Source organism: Cryptomeria japonica, chromosome 2 (assembly GCF_030272615.1).
Source record: "Cryptomeria japonica chromosome 2, Sugi_1.0, whole genome shotgun sequence".
In the NCBI taxonomy this organism is placed as follows: domain Eukaryota; kingdom Viridiplantae; phylum Streptophyta; class Pinopsida; order Cupressales; family Cupressaceae; genus Cryptomeria; species Cryptomeria japonica.
Genome location: NC_081406.1, coordinates 516021208 through 516042756, shown reverse-complemented (window position 1 = coordinate 516042756; position 21549 = coordinate 516021208). Strand labels below are relative to the sequence as shown.

Genomic DNA, 21549 nt, shown 5'->3' with positions numbered 1-21549 from the left:
TAGCATTTTAACATGAATTAAGATTAGATGAGATGAGTATGTTATTTAATTTTTATCTTCTTACATTTTCTTACATCTTGATGATGGATCACAGAATGTGATCTGAAACGTTGATGCAAAATAAGACAGACAATCAAATCCAAAAGAACATATTATTATTATTCCTTTGTTTTCCTCATATTCCAAAAGACTTCGGATAAGAAAATTTAAAAGATAGTTTATTAATAAAAATGAGAAGCATATAAATTGAAATGGATTTTTTTTTTATTATAAAAGTATGTTGAAAATTTAAATGATATAATATTTTTTATTATTATTATTTATGAATTAAAGAAATAATTATCTAGAATTCTTCATTATAGAATTGTCATGGTAATTGTGAGGTTGGTAGTCTACAATCAGAGTATAGGGTGAAAGAATTGTGTTCACAAAATTTATTTTTTTATATAAATTTTTTGTCTCTATCTCCATCATTATCATGCAAAACTTACAAGTTGGTTGCTCAACTTGAGCCTTCTAGAATATTGTGATAATTTTATGACATGTCTACAATAGTTTACAAACTTGGGGTGCTCTGAAAGCATGCTTTGCTACTGCACTTAGCTGCTCAATAATCTAATAATTGTTGCAATGATTAAAATTGAGTTTAAGACAAAATTAAGGAACAAAAGAGAGGATAAACACAACAATATACCTTGGAAATACCCAATGTGAGAAAATTTCATATGATGGAGTTGTTCATCCTTATCTTTGATATTGTCACATGCAAAATTTACAAGCCAATTGTTGAAGTTGAACCTTCAAGAATATTGTGGAGCTTTTGTAACACTTCTAAAATATTAGAGAAGCTTGGGGTGCTTCGAAAACATGTTCAAACAATATGCGCTACTACAATTAGCTGCTCAATAATCCAACAATTTTAGAATGATCTAGAGTCAACTATTGATTGGCATTCCTCAAGGGGTATATTTATACCATGGATAGATGTTAAATGTCATTTCTCATAAAAGAAAATTGGATAACATAAGCAAATGAACCTTCGGGAAACTCCAAACATGTGATTTATCATAGAAGGGCATTGGAGGAAATGTTTTAGCTATGGTTTTTTTTGTTATTTTAAATGTCATTTCTCATAAAAGAAAATTGGATAACATAAGCAAATGAACCATCGAGAAACTCCAAATGTCATTTATCACAAAGGGTGTTGGAGGAAATATTTTAGCTATTGTTTTTTGGTTATTTTAATTTTTGTCTTTTAATGGGAAAATTTGGCATGTGATGAATACACACAATTAATAATATTCATATAGCAAAGGCTTCCACACTTGAAACCTCATTAGGAACTAGTATATCAATATTTAAAAATATAGATAAATTATGTCGAGAGATATCTTGTAATAGAAGGGAATCTGACGATTGCAATAATATTAGTAGTATACAAGAGTTTAAAAAATATGGATAATAATAGAGTTGATTGTTCCCTTTTAAATATCATGACACTCTTTCACTATCATTTGAATGTAACGGTTTCATATAGTTGGAGACAAGTGGCAAGGGTTCTATTTTATTTGGAGTAATAAAATAACACCTCCACAAAAACCAAAAGATGACATATTTCATGCATTTACCCGTCATTTGCATGTCAAATTGTTTCAAAATTGAATTTTTGTTTATGAACATTTTGATGTCATTGTAGATGCCTCTTGGCATAATTAGGTGCTTGTTGATGATGTTCTAGACCTCTTAAAAGGTTTCATGTATTTTTTTTCAAAATTTGGAATCTCGTTAAGAAATAAACATTCATCAAGAACTTTGTCAATGATTAACTAGAAACTTAGAACCTTGGTGGAGGTTTTTAGTTCCTAATCCCTTAGGAAGCTATGATGACCTCCAAAGCCCCCTACACCTCTATGTTGGACGTTATTGCTCGTCAAGAACTCTTGAGAAGCATCACATAACATCTCTTTACGCATATAGAGTTATATTGGGAACCTTGTCAAGAGTTAGACATTCATAGGAAATTTGAGGCTGATTGGGAAATGATAATGATGATGAAAGACATTGATTTCACTCTCAGTTACATATAAATGGAAAAATGTATGACATACTCATTCAATATAAAGTCTGATTCATGGAAAGACTTGATAATCTCGGTGGATGGATGAACAAGATGATGATGTTAGACGATTTTGGAGAAGTCGGCAACATCATGAAAATTATGAGTGTGTGGAAGAGGCATATTAGCATTATAGAATATTGGAAAGTGGTCATTTTAAGGATGGTGGATAGGATCAATCTACATCTTCAGTTTGTTTGCAAAAAAATTGGTTGACAATGAGCTAGAGGTCTGAATTCTCAATGATGAAAGATTTAATGCAAATGATTAGGACTTTAAATTTTTTGGAAAGAAAGTAGATGATACAATGTTAAGGAATGCCTCAAACTCTACCTTGAAGAACTTGCAAACTTTTGGAATGCCAAAGAATGAGTTTTTGGGGCTTGAATAGATGGTATGATATGACTAAATAAAATAATATCACTTAATCTATTCTTTGATTTATTAACATAACTAATACACCTCCTTAGAATACAAAGACGAGCTACTGTAATATTACTACATGCACATGTGCTGGTGTTGTATTTATGTTTAGAAAATGAATAATGAATATCAAATCTTAGCAATGTGAGGTGCCGTGGTGTAGTTGGTTATCACGTCAGTCTAACACACTGAAGGTCTCCAGTTCAAGTCTGGGCGGCGCCATAGTTGTGGTTTTATAATCTAATATCTACGCTATGGATTGGTAAAGAACCTCTATAACGATTTTTTGAAGAATCTTTCTTTCTGCAGAAGAAATTCCACTACAGTTGAGTTCATTAATCTGCCAATGTCTAACATGATCTTACATTTTCAAGGAATTAGTGTAGAAGTTGCTGAGAAAGACATTTAAAAGATATTTTATTAATAAAAATGAGAAGCATATAAATTGAAATGGATTTTTTTAATTATGAAAGTAGGTTGAAAATTTAAATGATATAATAATTTTTTATATTATTATTTATGAATTAAATAGAATTGTCATCGTAATTGTGAGGTAGGTAGTCTACAATCACAGTATGGGGTGAAAGAGTTGTGTTCACAAAATTAATTTTTTTATATAAATATAAGAAATTTTATTGGGATTTCTTATGAGAAAAAAAATTACAACCTAACAGCTTCATTTAGTAGAAGAAGATTTCATTCGTCCTTCATTCTCTTTTTGGTAAATTTGACAATAAATTGAAAGTGTTTGAACCTAAAGAACTTATTGTGTGCTTGACATGTTTGAAACAATGCATAGAAATTGAAAGGTACCTCATTTTCAAAGAAACTGGATAAGTCAAGATCGTTGGACATTGATATCAGCTGCAAATGTTCGCATGTATCCAATATGATCCAAAGCTAAAGTTGTTAGATGTATAATTTTCATGTGAACTATATTGGAGGAATGATGGCATGATAGAGTTAATCAATATAGGTATTAAAGTTTTCTAGATGTTGTAAAGAAACAATTACAATAAGAGGATGTTTATTTGTGTATCATCAAAGGTAATTTTCTCATCATCTTAAAGTTTTACAAGATTGTTGTAGTCTTTCTTAAGTCATTGATTTTTGTAAATATTGAGGGAGAGATGTTTTAGCTATTTGTTGTTATGAGTGGAGATTGTGCATCGATAATTCATGACAAAGTGAATATTTTTTCATTTTCTACTATGTTTCAAAGTAAGTGTCATCCCTAATCTATGGTGCTCAATGTTGTTGTAGGATCATGTTTGCATTTTGAGAATCTACAAATTGTTTCCATGGATTATCACAACTAGAAACCCAACGAGTAAGGGATTCCTTTGAATTTAAATGGTGAAGAAACAAATACTAGAATGTGATTGTCCAATTTTAGTCTTAGTTTGTACTTATTTCTCAGAATTATGGAAGTATAAGATGTGACACATTTGTTTTGTCTCTTAACTCACTTGCATTTCTTGGAATGCGAGTTTACGATCCACTATAATAAGTGGAATTTGATAGATTTGAAAACCCTTTTCACTAAGGTTTATTTTTTCTTTTCTTTTCCAAGAATCAAATCGTGAACAAAGGTTTGGGTGTAGTCTTTTATTCAAAGAAAACAAACAAACATGCAAGAAGTTTACCCACTTGTTATATCATTATTCTATATTCATTTTGGGTGTTTAAATTTTCATTGTTGCCATACAAGTATTAGCGTCATTTGTTTAACCTGAATGTAATTGTTTCATCTGAGTTGACCCAGCTACAATCTATTTTCTATGTTCTATTTCTATCCAATTCTCATTTTATTGCTTCCATCTTATTTTGGTGGAAACTTATTTTTTTAATAGTATTTTCAGTAAGAAATTAAAAAGGAATATCTGATGATGAAAAATAATTTTAAAAAATCTTCAAATGGTACAATCTGTAATGGTACGAGTGGAACTTATTTAGTAGTAAGTGGGTGAAATTCTATAGTGGATTTTAATCTTATATTATATGTAATTCAGTAGTTTGTAGATGTCTCGAGGCATAAAATATGAGCTATGCAAATTGATTTGTGGTGCTAGGTCAATTGATATAGTATTCAAGTCTCTACATGGAAAGGAGAACTAATTCAATAGAATTGATGTGGGAGATAAATTTGCAATCATTCAAGATGAGTTGTAATTTTTTTTGTTGGATATGAAACAATTAATAATACATGTTTACAAGAGTAAAGTTGATAAAAAATTTCAGCTAGAAAAGTTCTTTCTATATTTTAGCTAAATGCAATGAAATCAAGTTACAAAGATTGCAATGCCTTATATGTTTTCCAATAACTATATAATGTGCATATTTTTTCCTATGACCACCTCTATTGAATATCGAACCCTTCATTTTGAATGACAATTATCTTAAAAGATTTCTTTAGGTTTGATAATTTTTTCGTAGAATTTCTTTCAATCTATGTCTAATCTCGTTTCATGGATTTAAGTCTTTTGATTTATTATGGTCAATTTGTTGCAAGTAAATAAATTTATTTTCCTTTAAGGCCATAAATTAATAGTTATAGATCTTGAAAGAAATCATTGAATCATTTTCTCAATGATGAAATTATTCTACTAAGAGTGAATCATGTACATAACTTTTAACAATCGTTGTGTCATTCTAGTTTCACTAGTGACTAAGAAAATATAGATATTTTTGTCATATGTAATAGCATATCACTTACCATTTTGAGAGAATTGAGCATATAATTGTTATTTCTGTACAAACATTGTAAACTCTCATTTTTTAATTTTCAATCTCCTCGAATATTCCAATGTTTTTATTGTTCTCTAAAAATTTATTATTTATATTCACTTATGTGCTAATTCAATGCAACATGTTACCAAAACAAACATATACAAGGGTAGGGAATTGATATTATTATAGTTATGGGTTGTCATCTACTTCTATCACATGTACATGCTCAAATACAATGCCCACAATACTATAAATAAGACTTTGAATAACTCTCTTATGCTACTACGGATACATAACAATTACAGTTTACACAATCAATGGTGTAACGAAGAAGTAGCCTACTTCATTAAGTTGTATGAGACTGAATTCTACTTCTACTTGCAATTGTAAATAAATACCATCCTTGCAGTAAATTAAATGTATAGTTTGTCATGTAGTGTAGAAATTTTTGAAGTTGCAAATAGTAAAATTAAGTAAAAGACATAAATAAGCACGAAAAGAGAGAATTAACACAACAACCGAAGATACCCACTATGGTAAACTCTAGAAGCATTGAGTTTTTTGTCTCTATCTCCATCATTATCATGCAAAATTTACAAGTTTGTTGCTCAACTTGAGCCTTCTAGAATATTGTGAGAATTTTATGTCATGTCTACAATATTTTACAAACTTGGGGTGCTTTGAAAACATGCTTTGCTACTACACTTAGCTGCTCAATAAACTAATAATTGTTGCAATGATTAAAATTGAGTTTAAGACAAAAATAAGGAACAAAAGAGAGGATAAACACAACAATATACCTTGGAAATACCCAATGTGAGAAAATTTCATATGATGGAGTTGTGTATCCTTATCTCTGATATTGTCACGTGTAAAATTTACAAGCCAATTATTGAAGTTGAACCTTCAAGAATATTGTGGAGCTTTTGTAACACTTCTACAATATTCTAAAAGCTTGGGGTGCTTCGAAAACATGTCCAAACAATATGCTTTGCTACTACAATTAGCTGCTCAATAATCCAACAATTTTAGAATGATCTAGAGTCAACTATTGATTGACATTCCTTAAGGGGTATATTTATACCATGGATAGATGTTAAATGCCATTTCTTATAAAAGAAAGTTGGGTAACATAAGCAAATGATATAGGAGTTGAGAAAATACAACACCACAGGAGCCCAAATGATCTCTGCAAGCTAAAGAACTTGTTACAAGGAGAAGCAAGGAAACAAATCACAGAAAAAACAAAAACACAGGAAAAAAATGCTCCAAAAGAGAGAGCTCAATAATCTCCAAAATGTATTGTCAATAATAATCCTTCTTCATACAATGAAAAGAAAGAACTCAACCTTTAATTGGTCAAGAAACCCTAAAAGGGAAAACCCTAGGCTTGCATATAACAATTAATAAAAGAATTAATTATTATGCACCTAAAGTTAGCTTAAGTGTAAAAGAGATAAAGGGAACTTAAATAATTAAACAAATATTGTTTAATTAATCAAGTAAATACCCGAATACTCTAATACCCCCCTTAAGCTAGACTTAGGGAGAAGCTAAAACCTAGAACAGCTACTGAAAGCAATAAAGATGGGTCCCGACAACAAGGCCTGATCAGGTACCCAAATACAATGAAATCTCTATGAACTGGAGAAATAGAGAAAACCACATGGGAACAAAACTCTACTCCAAAAAGAGATGGAAAAAAATACCACTGAAGCATGAAGAACCTGAAAACTCTATTGAAGAATAACTGCTGATCTGAAGAACCTCCACTGAAATAGAACATGACCAGGTAGAGAAGACTGTACTCTGTATGAGTGCCCTCAAATGACACTACTCGAATCAGATGGCAAACAAGGCAAACACTGAACTCGAAGATACAGATAGCATGAGAAACCAAAGCCTGAAGAGCTGATCAATCAAATCACGAAAGTATTAGAACCAATAGGACAAACCTCCCCATAATGCAGAAGTGGGAGAGGGACAGGAACACTGAAAAGATCGGCCAATAAGAACTGCATGATGAAGAACCAGGAACATCAAAGGTGTTGAGAAAAGTACATGGTGTCGTGGAAGTAACACTCACTTGACACACATCATGAGGTGAATGTTGTGGAAGGAACACTCACTGGACAAAGGAAGATGGAAAACAACAGGCAAACATCAACCCCCTCATGACACTTTATAAGTAGTGCATGTACAACAAGGCACAAGATATGCAAGATCCCAAGTAAACAATGTATGATGGCACTTTATCTCAGTGTGTTTGTATAAATACAAGCTACAATGATAAGAAGACTGGAAATAGAAACGAGAACCAAAATAGAGACATCCGAACCAGACAAGAGATCCCAGGACCTGAAACAACCAAGATATCCACTAGAGTGCTGAAAAACAAAAAACTGAATAAAATATGCATGGAGAAGAATCTAGAAATAAAACTTATATGGCTGGAAATTACACAACACACGCTTTCGAAAAATATAAACTTTTTGAAAAATGGAGTTCAGATGCTCATTCTATGTCTCCTGGAGTGCAAAAACAAGACCTCACTTTAACTGAAAAAAAACACAGTCAAACAGCAAAATCGGAAAAAAAATACCAACATGACGAGGTTCGGCTTGGAACCAGCTTTCTGACACCTATTCGTTTTCGAAAAATGACTCTATATGCCCAAGATAAGGCCAAAAAACCAAACCCCCCTGAAAGAGGCAAAAAAGGTAGTCTGGTGGCTCTGGCAGGCGGAGGTGGCCAGGGAGTGGTGCTTTGGTGGTGGCCGGGTGGTTCTCCGGTGGCTGGCATGGGCGGCGGGTGGCGGGGTCCGGGGAGTTGTGACAGCAGTGGGTGGGAGAAGCCAGTAGCGGGGGGTGGGAGAAGCCAGCGGCAGGCGGCCGTTGAGTCGCAGGCGGCACGACGAGTGGAGGAGGCCGCAGGAAGCGTAGCGGCCGGTGAGTGGAGCAGCGGCTGGGGAAGCGCATGGAGCCGGCGGAGGCCACAGGGAGGTCGGCAGCGGGGCCGGAGGGAGCTACCGGTGGGGGCCAGGGATAGCTACCGGCGGGGACCGAAATGGTGTCGACGGCGGCGTACGGGGCCTGCAGCATGGCAGGGGCCCCACGGTACCCTGTGTATCGTAGGAACCACCCCCCCCCCCCTCCCCCGCCCCCAATTTTTTTGCTAAAAAACAAAAACAAAAAATTTAAACCCTTGTTTTTTTTCCACCCTTTTGCTTTTTGATTTTTTTAATTTTTTTTAAAGAAAATTTTGGCCTGCATGCCGTAAAAAGGCAAAAAAAATTGAAATTTTTTCTCGAACTATGTGCCAAGGTCGTACGACCTGGATCTGGAGAAAAAATACTCCCAGAGGCTCAAGAACCAAAATAGGTCAAATTTTATATGACCATAGAGGTTTTCAGGCCTTCTGAACACAATGGCGAGGTTCATTTAGGCCCAAAGTGCTCAGAAAAAAAGCCTATCCCTAGGTGCATAAAAAGTTTCTGAAACCCCAGATCTGCTTCCAATACAAAAAATCTCAAAACAAGAACAAACAGTTGCAAATCTGAAGCTCTGATACCATATAGGAGTTGAGAAAATACAACACCATAGGAGCCCAAATGATCTCTGCAAGCTGAAAAACCTGTTACAAGGAGAAGCAAGGAAGCAAATCACAGAAGGAACAAAAACATAGGAAAAATATGCTCCAAAAGAGAGAGCTCAATAATCTCCAAAATGTATTGTCAATAATAATCCTTCTTCATACAATGAAAAGAAAGAACTCAACCTTTAATAGGTCAAGAAACCCTAAAAGGGAAACCCTAGGCTTGCACATAATAATTAATAAAAGAATTAATTATTATGCACCTAAAGTTAGCTTAAGTGTAAAAGAGATAAAGGGAACTTAAATAATTAAACAAATATTGTTTAATTAATCAAGTAAATACCCGAATACTCTAACAAATGAACCATCGGGAAACTCCAAATGTCATTTATCACCGAAGGGCGTTGGAGGAAATATTTTAGCTATTTTTTTTTGTTATTTTAAATACCATTTGAAATTGGATAACATAAGCAAATGAACCATCGGGAAACTCCAAATGTCATTTATCATCGAAGGGCGTTGGAGAAAATATTTCAGCTATTGTTTTTTTAGTTATTTTAATTTTTGTCTTTTAATGGGAAAATTTGGCATGTGATGAATACACACAAACAATGAGGAACATTCGGCATGTGCCAAATTTGTACCAAAAATGAGGCATCTTCGACTTCTTCTAAATATGCACATACTTTGTCTTTTGTTTGTTGTGGATGAATACTAATTATTTTAATTTAAATTTTTTTATATATTTCTTTTAAGTAATTATTTTAATTTTCTATTCTCTTAAATCAAACATTTAAAACAAGATACACATTAACATATAAGAAGAGATTCCGTTACTACTTTTCAAAAATAAAGATGACTGTGATAGTTAGTAATATTTAAGATAAAATTATATTTTATCAATTAGATAAAATTGAAATATATTTAAGATGTAATTTTAAATATATATCATTCATTATATTATATTATAAAAATTCAATTATTTATTCTATTTATCCAAGTTTTGTAATATAATAAATACAATTAAATATTTAAAGAAATTATGAGACAAAATTTTATAAAATATATTTTATTTAATATATCAAAAATTATTTAATACAATGATATATATTTAATTATAATCATATGAATGACAAATAAATATATCTTAATATATCTAGATAAATTATTATTTTATAACAATATTCCTTATATATTATTATATTAATATTTGTATTCTAATTTTAGAATATAATATATACAATTAAATATTTTAAAGAAACTATTACACAAAATTTTATAAAATTTATGTTATTCCAATATTTCTAATTTATTTATTGAATATAATAATATATATTTAATTATAATCAAATGAATGACAAATAAATCTATCTTAATATATCCACAATAAATTAAGTTGAGATATGCTCGTTTGTATTTTATTATTTCAATGTAATTAGTATAACTCCTCATAAGACGGGCCACTGTAATATTACTTTTATTGTATCAACTAATATAAACTACCAAATTATTGAATGTGAGGTGCCGTGGTGTAGTTGGTTATCACGTCAGTCTAACACACTGAAGGTCTCCAGTTCAAGTCTGGGCGGCGCCATTGAAGCTTTTTCGTGAATGTAAAACAATTTTACACGGTTCTGCTACAACCAAGTCTTTTTCCTTTCATATATTGTATCTAACCTTGTTTCTTTCTGCAGAAGAAATTACACTTCTGTTCAGCTCATAAAGTCTGCCAATGCCTTAACATGATCTCAGAAAAACATGATGAATTGTGGGTGATATCAAAACAATTTTACAAAGGAATATCTTCCATACAGAACAAGTTGTAAGTAAAACCACAAAATTTCCAAAGAGTTCCTCATAACTAATAAAAGTGTAGAAGCTGCTGAGAAAGACACAAATGACAGATTCGCTATATCATTGGTTGATGCTCAACTCTAAATGTTAAGGAGAACTCATTCTCACTAAATGAGAATTTTCCCCTTAGGAAAAAATAGGCTTAAAGGTGCATTTAGAATTTCCTCCCAATACATGAAGGAAAATGAGGGAAGAACACAATATTAGGAAATAATGTCCATCAATCTCCATGGTGGTATTATGTGGTGCCAATATTTGGTCGCATGTTTTAGGTTCAAATATAGATAGTGGCATGTCAAGGAAATGTGGAGGATGAGTTGGAATAAGTTTCAAGGTGCATCTATAAGAGCAATGACAACTCAAAGAGGAAAACTAAGTTCTCAAGTGGGTCCTTCAAATTTGAAATATGAGACTCGATAAATAGATATGAAAGATCTATCAAATAAGTATCCCAATCATTGTAGCTAGAAAACATGAAGGATTCTATTAAGAAGAAATAATAAAAGCTTTTGAAGAGATGCCTTGGAACACTACATAATTAATAGGAAATGGTCAAATCTTAGTGAATGTCTTAAGGAACTCTAGTATGATCCATGTTCAAATGACTATCTTATCATCCCAAAAACTACTTACATATATCATGTGAGTATGTAGAGCCATTAGCAAAGCATCATGTACAAAATGTGTTTTGACTTTTTACTATAATCACATTTAGCACTCTCTTTTATTGATGAATCATCATTAGGGGTGTAGACATATAAATATGTCCACTTAATTAAATAAATATTCAGTATTTATTTGATTATTTAACCATCAATCAACAATTAATTAAATCAATATTTAATTAATTCATCTTGAACCTCTTCTCCTATTAATTAAATAAATTATTCAATTTATTTAAATTAATTCATTAAACCATACTTTAAACAATTAATTAAATAAATAAAGCATATTTGTTTAATTAACCCCTCTCCACATTGAAAATAAATAAATATTTATTTAAAACTCTAAAACACTCCCACTTACATTCTCCTACAAATGCAAGTTGTACCAATAAATAAATTTTATTTTTAATTAAAATCATATTTTCTCTCACCCACCAAACCCACTTGCATCCTAAACCCCTTCTAGATTCTTCTAATCTATTCCAAATTAGCCTAATCCCCCTTCCTAATTATTGTCACATTCTTAAGCAAAGAGAAGTCACTTCTCAAATCCTCCAAAGTCTTTGAAAAGCATTAAAGGTTTTTTATCCTTCAACAAGTTAACCCCCAAAGTCTTCTAAACCATTTATGGCGCTTACATAACCATTAATGGTTAAACTCAACTCACCCACATGGTTAGAGGTTTTTCCTCTAACTCAACCCTCATTTAACTCATGGGTCTCTTCAAGCATTCATTGCTTTGACTATGGTTATCTCCATTAACTCTTGCACAATAATTTATCCATTGGATAAAGGCATTATTCATTGGATAAAAGCTTTATTCACTAACTCGAGCCTAACCAAACCCTCACAGGGTAACCTTCATGTCATCTCAAGCATTTAATGTTTCTTCCCTCTCCTCTCAAGCCATCTCATATTGACATTTGTCATCATGAGATTGGGTTGAAAGCCATCACATGGATTGATTAACTTTCAATCCTGACCCTTGTTAAGATTATTCGATCTTGACCATCCATTGCCCTATTTCCCCTATAAATAGAGCTCTCATTCTTCATTTTCATCATCAGAAATCTTTGTGCATCAAACTTATAGTCATTTTCAAGAGAGCATTTAGAAGCATTTGCATTGTTATTTTGCTAAAATTTGCATAGACTAATTAGGTGGTTTCTCATAGTAACTTATATACACTTGCATAGGCATTTGTTCTCATTTTCATAACCATCTTGAATCTTCATAAGACTTCCATAGATAGTGCTAAAAGCTGAAGCTACACTCATGTGGGACTTGGAGAGGAGAGGAATAAGGGAGGAGCATCTATTAGCATTTTGCAGAGCATCTTGGGGGGTTTTCTCTCCCTCTTTCGTCTGTATATGCTTCTTATTGTATGTTTTGTATCTCTCTTGATATGCATGTTTAGGTTTTTAAGTTCATTCGTATTTGGTTTTGGTTGTGACTAACATATTAACGTTTGAATTGTGCCTTGTGCCCCTTTTAGCATGCATCATTTGGTGAACCCAACGTGAGTTGAACACACAACCTTATGATTATTCAGTCTGACTTTTTTTGTGATTTTCTTATAATTTTCACACTTAGGTTGCGCTTTAGCGCTTTTGTCTCGCATTTTGGCACCCTTGTCAGAAGGTTTTTAGCGCTTTGGTTCAAGTTTTAGCGCTTTCTCTATTTTTTTAGCGCTTTAGTTATAGTTTTAGCGCTTTCATTCATTTATTAACGTTGTTGTAATAATCTAGTGCTTTTGCGCTCTTTGTTTGTCAGTTTTTTTTAAAAAAATTGTCAAACCTTTTCAATTAGCGTTTTTGTTAATAAGTCTAGCGTTGTTGTTATTTGTTTTGCGCTTTTGTAAGTACTTCAGAGCTATTGTCCGAAGTAGTGCTTTTGTATTCTCACAGAGTAGTGCTTTTGTAATAGAGAGCTCAAAAAAAAAATTGTAACCAAAAAATTAAACTTAGGCTTGTGGAAGCCCACCAAAAGATTTGACATTTCACTAACTTTTCTTCTTACAGGATTGGGAGAGTTAGAATTAGGAGTTTGATTTCTTTCTAGCTTTTCAAGTTGGGTAAAAAGAATTCATTTTCCTTTGGTTTAAAAAGAAACTCATCTTTCATTTTGGGCTAAAAATGAACTACATCTTCATTTGGGCTTAAAAAGAATCTCATTGTAAGGTAAAAACAACAACAAATCAAACACTTTGTTTTCTTGCAAGTTAGGGAAAAACATTTCAATTTGGGCTTAAAAAGAACAAACAATCTTTCATTTTCTTGCAATGATAAAATTCACAATCAACCTTTTATTTGCAAGTTAAAAAGAACAAACAACTTGTCCATTTATTTGCAAAAGCGATTTTCTTTTAAGCAAACGTGCTTTCATTTTGTTGACCAGGATTTTACTTTCCTAGTTAGAAAAAAAATTGCTTTGTGGAATAAAAAGAACATCATGTCTATTGGAGCAACATCTCCAAATAGCAAATAGATCATATTGTAATAAAAGGTTAAAAAAAACAAGTGTTTTTCGTGTTTGGCACGCTTGTGCAAATCTGTAGAGTGGTCCCATTTCTAACACACACTATCCTCTCCCTTGGATCTCGTGGTCCTAGGTGCAAGAGAAAGTGTTAGTAACACTCTAAATTTTATATTTTTAAGAGAGGCTTGCCAAGAGACACATCACTCTTAGGAACGACCTTGTGCAGTAAATCCTTCGAGCTGCTATAGAAATCGGGTGAGAGTGAAAGATGTAGCCTTGGGTGTAGTTGTTCCTACAGTGTAACTTGTTGAAAGGACATCTAGACCCCACCACAAGTTACAAGGCTCTAAAGTGGGTCACTGCAGAATGAAGTGACATCCAAAGACATCAAACATTACTAGACACCTCTTATTTTAGAAGCCCACCCGTTCTATTGATTGAGGATATTTGTGAAAAGTTCAGTGCAAGAGCATAGATGGTTTTGCTCCCAAGATACTCACCATACATATTTCGTTGAGTAGAAACAGGGTTTTTTGAAAGGTTACTTGTAGCTTGATGAAAGTGGTGACTCCCCTATCATAGGAATCATCTATCTGTTATGCTCATGCAAGAATTATTATATCACATCCTTACCTACCACGGCGAGATACGTAAGGTATGTAGTACCAAAGTCGAAGAAATATCAAGATGTGGGCTGAAAATATCGTAATTGGCCATGACCTTAGGGATAAAAAAGTGTTTGAGTTGTCTTCATCTTGTTTGAGACCAGTAAAAATTTGGGCCGACTTTAGGCTTTGGTAACATACATACATTTATAAAGGGTCAAAAAGTTCATGATTGGGTTGATTTAGACCCACACCTATTGTGCCTTTATTGAAAAGGGGCAAGATTATTATGCTTGTGTGCTTGTTGCATTTTCTTGTCAAAGGATTTAAAATAATTGAAACAAAGTATCCATCCAACAAATCTACATCAACATTGACAAATCTACATCAACAAGTGAAACAAAGTATCATTTTGTATGACCATCACTCATTCTTGAGAAAAAGAAATCTTCATCAAAAGACCAAATTGAAGAAGAGACAAATTGGTTCAAAAGATTTTATCAAGAAAAGGAAATTTTTCTATATCAATAGACAACTCTTTCTCTCACATAGAGTATTCTTGCGTCATATGCACTTGTACCTTCAAGGAAAATCCAACGAATTTGACAAAGAGCCTTTGAGAAATAGAGCTTTCACTTAGTATAGAGCTTTTGATTATCACAAGAACAAAGGGGGCAAGATCAATCTTGCTTTCTTTCCTCAAATCTGTATCACATACAACGAAGCTTGAGAGGAACCACCAACCCCTGTACGAGAGGAAGAAGTAGAAACCCCCTTCATAACGGAAGAATTTTATTGAGACACATATTATATTCACTCTCACATCCAAACATCACAAATTCACTTAGATCTAAACACAAAGAGGTCTTGTCCTTAGTCCTTTCAAATATTGCTTAAAACAAACCAACAAATCACTTTTAGAGTGTCTTTACATCTAGGATCAATCATCCTAAGAGACATTTCTACACATCTAGATAGTTTAAAACTAGTTTATGAGGGCATCTTCTCATTACTAAGTAGCTTGGATTGTAACACATCTCAAACCTTGCTATACCTCATCGCATCAAATTGTTGAAAAACATAAAAAGAAATTCACAAAGAACTTTGTTGACATCCAACCTTCAGTATTAAAGATCTATCTCCCACCAAAAATTTCACAAAACTTGTCTTCCATCAAACATTTCATCGCAACCCCATAGTCATTTTTACAACATCAAGTTTCAAAACCATGGCTCAAACAAGATCAATGAGAAATCGACAACCAAAAATTGAAGAGGAGGAAGAAAATCTCAAGGATTTTCATGAGGCCTTTGGAGGAGGCACTAATGATGAAGAACCCAACACTCCAACACCAGAAGATATAGAAAGAGCACAACATAATCCAAAATTGAACAGACTCTTTGATGAAATTCTTAGAAACAATGCCAATGCTCATTTCTTAAGACTCGCTCCAAGAGGGTGCCAAACTTCCCTCCAACTTTGATACAACACAATTACGACAAACCTCTGAGCAACATAGCCATCACGATGGTGGAGGAGGTAGAGACTACTTCCGCTATGACCCTAATCATAAAGGGAATCCTCCACTTCCTCCTCCTCCTTCAGAAATAGACATGTTGAGGCAACAAGTAGAAAATCTCGCCCAACAACTGAACAGTGGTGTGAAGACCAATCGATTCTCACTTAACAAAATTTGTCCCTATCCTTTTGATAGGAACATGATTATGCCACCTTTTCCACGAGGGTTTGAAACACCCAAATTTGAAAAGTATAGAGGCAAAGGAGATCCTAGGGACTATGTGCGAGAATTTCACTCTGCTTGCTAAGAGGTGGCCTATGAGGAAACATATCTATTGTGCCTCTTTCCTCAAAGTTTGGGAGGCACAACCACACAATGGTTTTCACGACTGCCAGGTGGTATTAGAATATTTGAAGAACTGGTCCAAAAATTCATCACTCATTATGCACACAACATAGAACGTGATGTCACCATGGCAGATTTGTGCAACATAAAACAAAAACCAAGAGAGTTGTTCTCAACTTTCCTACAATAGTGGAGACAACTATCTAGCAAACGCTCCCTTCATCTACTTGAGCAAGAATTAGTGGAAATTTTTAAACTTAAATGATGAAATGGAAATTAATTTAGACATGAAGGGCATAGAATCCTTTGAAAAAATGGTCACTCAAGGGCTCAAATGTGAAAGAGCCCTCATCAAAAAGGGACTTATCAAAATTCATAATGAACCCAAAGATGGTCCTCGTCCATATTATAATAGTGACAAACCAAAATTTTGAAACAAAAACAAGAACATTGTCAATGATGGGATAGTGGACGCAAGAACAGTAAAAATTGCACAACCTCTGGTCAAGTTTGCAGGTTAAAACCCCCCTCCTAAAAACAACCCCATCAATAATCCACAAAATCAAGGTCGCAATACACAACAATAGGAGCCAAAACAAAAGCAACAAAACTACAAGCCAAAACATACATATACACCCTTAGGGGAACCTATTGAAATGATCTTACACCAATTGATATCCTCCAATCTTGTGACCTTACCAAAAACATCCAATTATGAGCCTCGGGTCAAGCCTCCATGGTGGTGAGATCATGAACATTGTGAATTTCACCAAGGAAGAGAGCATAAAACAAGCAATTGCCATCGACTAAAAGATCTTGTTCAAGATCTTATTGATAGAGGAGAAATTGAGGGACATGACCCTAAAACATCCAACGATAATCACTTAATGTTCAAGAATCCACTTCCATCACATGATCAAAGGGATCTTTCCACTTCAGGGAGAAACATAGATACCACAACCAATTACACACAAGCTGCATACAATTATACTGTGAATCACCTTTATGATGTGGATGAACAAGTTGTAACTCTTATCATAAAAGATCAAAATCCTACATGCAATGTTGTTATGCGTCGTAGTAAGATTACTATTCGAGTGGCACCACAAGGAATGATGTCCCTCCCCAAACAATATAATCTTGTAGAGCAATTGGATAAGACGCTAGCCCTCATCTCCATATTAGAGCTTTTACGCTTATCCCCCTCACATAAAACAATCTTGGATCAATCTCTCCAAGAAGTGTCTATCCCCGCCAACCTCAACATGGATCAATTTCAAGCCATGGTTGGTAGTCTAAAGTCATCACCATGTCTCACTTTTACCGAAAGTGACAACACATCCTTCCAACAACCCCATAATGCCTCCCTCCATATTGAAGGATACGTAAACCAACATAGAATCAAGCGAGTCTTGATTGACAATAGAGCTGGCTTAAACATATGCACCTTGCAGTTAGTCACAACATTGGGTTATGTATTAGAATCAGTGGATGTCAACAAAAAGAGAACCATCAAAGCAAATGATGATGCAAAACGTTCTTCCAGAGGAGCTGTTATATTACCCATCAGGGTTGGGCCAGTGGTGAAGCATATAGTTTGCCAAGTTCTAGACCTTCCTTTGCCATACAATCTCTTGTTAGGAAGACCTTGGATACATGTCGTGCAAGCAGTCCCATCTACCTATCACCAATGTATCAAGTTTCCACATAATGGGGTAGAAATTACAATGACTAATACATTTGGCCTAAAATTTTGACGGAGAAGGTATATTGTGACCAAATTTGATTTTTTTTTTGAAAAATGCCCGCATTCGTTGGAATTCTGACGATAATTCAACATTTGGTTTTGACAGAGAAGGAATTGGCAATGAATTTTTTGTTTTTTTAGAAAAAGTGCTCGCATTCGTTGAAATTCTGACGACCCAGGTATTACTTAAAAAAAAAGACCAAGTCATTTGATAAACATTAATCCTGCCTCTTCGTCCCGTCAACCTCTGCCATCACAAAAAAAATGGGCATTACAAGAAGGGAAATAGTTTTGGATTGGGGTGCCACCAAGATCTGGTTGAAGAAAAAAGGTAGGATATAATCAACCAATTCATTGTTATACATATTGTGTTGAAAAATATTATTTTCTTTTCAAATATCAAGATTCAAAGTTTATTATAGATTTATCAGATTAATTGACAATAGCAGAGATGGTGAGAGCTTTCTGTAATATGATATGATTGATTTAAAAGAAGAATTTCTTACAAGACCTAAACCCTTGAACAATCCTACAATCATGTATTAATTAAACACTGCATTTTAAATAATGAACAATTTGATAATAGTTACAAAGATTGACTTTTTTTTATTCGAAAAGTTACATAGACCTGAAATAGCTTTTGTAACCTCCAATATCTTCAATAACAAAGATGTATAAAATAAATTTGGGATATATTTTGTATGAGCATTGTAAGCCTGAAACATATTAACACTACTTTCCATATTTAAAATATATCCTAATTAAGGAGCGGGATGACCTAAACCTGCATGATAAAATAGGGAAGAACCACTGATTGTGCCACTCTTGTATCCAACATCCGCTAGAAGTGGCCTGAACGTAGACTCTAGCTGAGGAGCTTACCTTGGGTATGGATGTTGGTATATATGGTTGTGACAAAAACTCCCTGCTACAGGACCGTGAGACCACTGTGTAGTGATCGAGTGCCATTTTTTGTTGGTGTTTTGGAAGGGAGGATAAGTGTACCATGATAGGAAGGTGGTATAAAATGGAAGCTGAGAGGTATAAGGTTACGAGGTGTGTGTTAGGATAAGATAGGGAGTTAAGTGATGAAGGATGTAATGGTGAAAGAGTAAGTTAGGATATGTTAGGGGTTTGGAAGGTAGGAAAGTGAAGGGGGGGAGGTAAAAGGATGTGAAGGATGGAATGGGGTTAGGTAGGTGAAGTAAAAGTAAATGTGTATGAGGTTAAGGTTTAGGATAGGATGTAGGAAAGTGAAGGAGCTTAAGATAGGGGATATGAAAGGTAGATGGAAGGTAATAATGATAGGAAGTGAGGTAAAGGTTATGAGGTGTGGGTTAGAAAATAGGGTGTAGGAAATGGAAGGAAGGGTCATCCATGTCGTAGTGCTTCAAGAGGAGCACATTCACATGAGGGACAAGAAGAGTCATATCACTTTGAGAGTTTTCACCAAGATGAGTAGCCCAAGTATGGACATCAAATATTACAAGCCTTATAGAATTTGATAGGTGTGATATAGGATAGGTTTTCACCCACAACAAAGACACCTCGTGAGGATCCACTTGTAGTAGAGGAGCATATACTTGCATCTTGGGAGCTTATGAGGAGTTCGCTTTGAATTTAGGAAATACACATAGAGGAGATAGAAGATTGATCAATACACATTACCTAACCTCATCATGCATAAATACAAGAGGTATATACTATAGCAAGCACATATCATGAGCCAAAGGATCGTATTCGAGAGTTGCTTCATCTCCAATCCTCTACATTTTTAAGATCCACAAATGGGGTTGAGGCTAAGTCTTGGTTACTTAGCTTGGACTTATGCTTTGGGTTGCATCTATATGTGAGCAACCTAAAGGCATAATTTTCAATGCAATTTTTGAGAGGACTTGCTTCCACAAGGATAAAATGCACCAACTCACATTGGAAACCCTCTCATGGGATACCATTTTTGAGTGCTTCAAAGTGTGTTCTAGTTCAAAATATTTTTGACAGAGATGCATAGATGAGTTTCACAATTTACATAATGAGGTTTCGTAGTGGCTCAACATGAGAGTTAGTTTTTGGAGTTCTTGTAGTTTGTAGATTACATTCAAGACAAGTTACTTGTCAATTATTTCATTAGGGGTGGAAAGCCCAAAATTTCAGTTTTCCTACACATGGCTAATCCAAATGACTTTAGGGTTGCTATGGAAAAGTCTCTTATGTAAAAGGAGGTACATGGGAGGACACAAGAGGCATGAGAGAAGTTTGTAACCTTGATCAAGGGACTAAAGTGTCCATAGGCCTCCCCATCCTTCAAAGAATAATTTAGACTTACTATAGGATTTCAAAGAAAAACCCAATAGTATCAATATTAGGGACAAAGGTCTAGATCGTAGTAGGGGCCATAGGGTAGTCACATGTGACCATCATCAACACAAGGATATTTTAGGTATGATAGACTATAGGGCTATCAAGCTAGGCCTTTTATGACTCAACAACCTTTTAGGGGAGAATATAGTGTTTTTAGTAGTTAGGATCTTCTAATTATGGTGGGGACTAGCCAACATAGGGTTATATGAGAGGCACATGTTATGTATATGTTAGTATCAGAAAAAGAGTGCCCACAAGGTTTTAGAGTAGGTTGTCACCATCCTAGAATGTCAAAGTAGATAGTTGATATGTGGGTCTTTACCCTCCAACCACTCAACATATACCACCATGGGTCTTTACCCTCCCAACCACCCAAAGGTCAAAGGAAGATTCACTGCTGCAACACTCACTTTCTGTGACAGTCTCAAGCACTTAGGACAGTCACTCCTTTCATGTCCATTCTTCTTCACAACACTCTCTAACATTAATTATGATGATAGTGTAAGAACCACATATCAACTATAAAAAGTGAGAGAATAAACATTCATGTTCTTTTGGTATTTTGTGATTTCTAAACCATGTTTGAATCTTTCTTATCTTATGTGAAATAATCTTAGCATTCTACCTTTAAGTACACAACCTTAGATACACAATTTAAAATTTTTGACATCATACCAATGGATAACAATTAGATCTAGGAATCGTCAACCTTGAAAAAAATATGAATTTAAACAACTAATATTTGGACCATACCCATTATCTAGCCTAAGGATAAAATCATATATGTGATTCTTATATGATAAAAAAACTAGCACATATGAATTTTTAAATCTTGCAAGCTCAAACTGCAAAAGGTCAAAAGGAAGTAATCTTATGTCTAAGACTTTTGTTGAGGAAGTTAGGGTGGTTGTCACCTATGTTGCCTTTATTCAATGAAATTTGTAGCAATTTGTTGAATCTTTACACCTCAAATTAATCATTGATAGTGTTGAGTTGGTTGATGATAAGTGATGAAATGAGGGTAGAAACAAATACTAGCTCCCTCATCTTGTGTCTATGTCTATTTGGCTTGTGGTACACTAGGTTATCCTAAAGCAAGACACATGTCAAGG

The 21549-nt window shown here is 34.0% G+C and overlaps 2 non-coding genes across 2 annotated transcripts; both read left to right on the top strand.

Moving 5' to 3' along the window:
- Positions 1–2687: 2687 nt before the first annotated feature.
- Positions 2688–2761, top strand: TRNAV-AAC (transfer RNA valine (anticodon AAC)). The gene has a single exon. It is a non-coding gene; the product is annotated as a tRNA-Val (tRNA).
- Positions 2762–10383: 7622 nt separating this feature from the next.
- TRNAV-AAC (transfer RNA valine (anticodon AAC)) lies at positions 10384–10457 on the top strand. Its single transcript has one exon. It is a non-coding gene; the product is annotated as a tRNA-Val (tRNA).
- Positions 10458–21549: the final 11092 nt, after the last annotated feature.